We start from the raw sequence: 2,500 nt of genomic DNA, 5'->3' as shown, positions 1-2,500 counted from the left end.
TACATACATACATACATACAAACACACACACACACACACATATTTGTATATATATATATATATATATATATAAACAGATACATATATATATATATATATATATATATATATATATATATATATATATATATATAGATATATAAATGTGTGTGTGTGTGTGTGTGTGTGTGTGTGTGTGTGTGTGTGTTTGTGTAAGTATGTATTTCGGTATATGACAACGGACCTAAGAGAAAGTTGGGAATCATGGCACGGGAAAAGAAGTTCATTAATGTACCAAGTGTATATTCTTGAATCATATATCATAGGATTTATGTTATTATCGCTATTAGTAGTAGTTGCCTGTAGTATTTATCCTCGTTTTGTCATTATTTCTTCAATTTTCGTGTTTTTTGCTTGCGCTGGTGGCGAAAACAGAACATTTAATATCATGTTTAATTTGAAAGTCACGTGAGAGCAGAGAGAAGAATGATGAGAGATAGAGAGAAAGATTGAGAAAAATAAAACAAGTGAATGAAAGACTAAAAATAGAAGATATAATAATAATGATAAAAGACAAGAAAGCTAATATGAGTAATGAAGAAAGTAGTGAAGAGAATACTAAGTAAAAAAATGGACAGATAAATAAAAGAAGAAGACGAATGAAAGAGGGAAGTATGAAAAAGAAGACAAAGTACAGGAAACAAAAAATGACTAATCGTCGTGGCCTCTCTTCTCTCCGCACTTTCCTTCGAAGCGCCATGCTCGGTTTCCCTTGTCATCTCTGACCTCACCGCGCCTCTCCGTTCCCAACGTCATTTCAACATCAAACATTTACATTCACACACACTGCGTCAAATACCTTGCAAATATCCCGCCATTCTCCCTCGCTGAATTACGTCATCTTCTCTTACTCTTCCCCCGCTGACGTCATTAACACGCCCCCTCCTCCTCCCCCACCATGCGAACAGCTGCTTCATCCCCCCCCCCCCCCCCCCGACTCCTAAGCCTGAAGCAGCAGTACGTCATGCTCAACCCCCCCCCCCCCCTCTCCTTTCCCTCTCCCCCGCACCCTTAACTTTTACAAACCTTGCAACGAACTGACGGATTTTCCCTTTCAGAGTTTCAGATGTTGCGTCATTCGTTACATTTCATCGCAGATTTCATTTGTTATGTCATTGCCTCTTTTTCTTTTTTTTTTTTTTTCCCTTTTTTGCGGTAATTTCTGCAATGAGCGAAACTGTAGATATGGTGATATGGTAATGGTTGTGATAACACAAATAACAGTATCAGTGCTGATTACATATCAACAATACATAATCATTATGATTACCTTGAATATGAAAATGGTAATAATGATAACCAATGAAGATAATCAGGATAATTATTATAGATAGATATATTGGCTATATATTTTTCTCCCCTTATAATATATAACGAGAGTGAAATGGGCGAAAAAGGGTGTAGAGAACAGAGAAAAAACAAAAAGGTAATGAAAAAATCGCAGAATCACTCTTCAACAAAAAGCATCAATATTGCGCAAGGGCATAATGGCTACAGTGCGTGGACGGAAAGAACCCTTTTTATCGTAACAAGATAGTGCGCCTTTCCCTACACGTTTTCTATTTTTTGTTTTCTCTCTTTTAGATAATTCATCATCCTTTTTTTTTTACCAGTTGGTACTAACTTTCGCCTTTTCCATATGTCCTTTCTCGCGTTTCTTTAACTAACCTCTCATTTCCCTTTCTCAATATGCTGCCTTTTTGCATGTTACACATATAATTTTACTCGACATTACTTCAAAGCCTCTTCCAAGAAAATGGGAAAAGGTTACGATTATATGGTCTTCCTTTCCTGGTATATCTATACATCAGTGAGTTATTTGAAAAATATCTAAAAAAAAAAAAATGATAATAACAATAATAATAATGGTCATAATAATAATGGTGATACTAATAATAATGACGATAATAAATAATAATAATAATGACGATAATAATAATAATGATAATAATGATAAGAATAATAAAGATAATGATAATCATAGTAATAATAACAATAATGATGATAAAAAATATAAAATGATAACATAGTAATGACAATGACAATTAATGATAATTTAAATTATAACAATGCTAATAATGAGAATAATGATAATGATAATAATAACAATAAAAAACAGTCATGATGATACAGATGATAGCAATGATACTGCCGCTACTACTACTGCTACTATCAGTACTACTAATGATAATAATAATAATAATAATAATAATAATAATAATAATAATAATAATAATAATAATAATAATAACAATGATGATCATGGTAATGATAATGGTATTGATAGTAAGAATAATAATAGCAACTGTAATAAAAATGATAGTACCAGTAACAGCAATAACAAGACTTATAATAATAATAGTGATGATGATAATGATAACGATGATAATGATAAGATTGAAAATGATAATATAAATTATACCGTTGATAATGATAACAGTAATGCTAATAATAATTGTGC

General features: G+C 31.8%; 1 protein-coding gene across 11 annotated transcripts in view; it reads left to right on the top strand.

Moving 5' to 3' along the window:
• LOC125030169 (glycine receptor subunit alpha-4-like) overlaps positions 1–2,500 on the top strand; it is a 567,857-nt gene that overhangs the window by 230,151 nt on the left and 335,206 nt on the right. The window lies entirely within an intron of this gene.

The sequence above is a fragment of the Penaeus chinensis genome, chromosome 2, assembly GCF_019202785.1.
Source record: "Penaeus chinensis breed Huanghai No. 1 chromosome 2, ASM1920278v2, whole genome shotgun sequence".
NCBI classification, from domain to species: domain Eukaryota; kingdom Metazoa; phylum Arthropoda; class Malacostraca; order Decapoda; family Penaeidae; genus Penaeus; species Penaeus chinensis.
The sequence above is the reverse complement of the archived record's forward strand: the minus strand, read 5'-3'. Positions and strand labels throughout refer to the sequence as shown.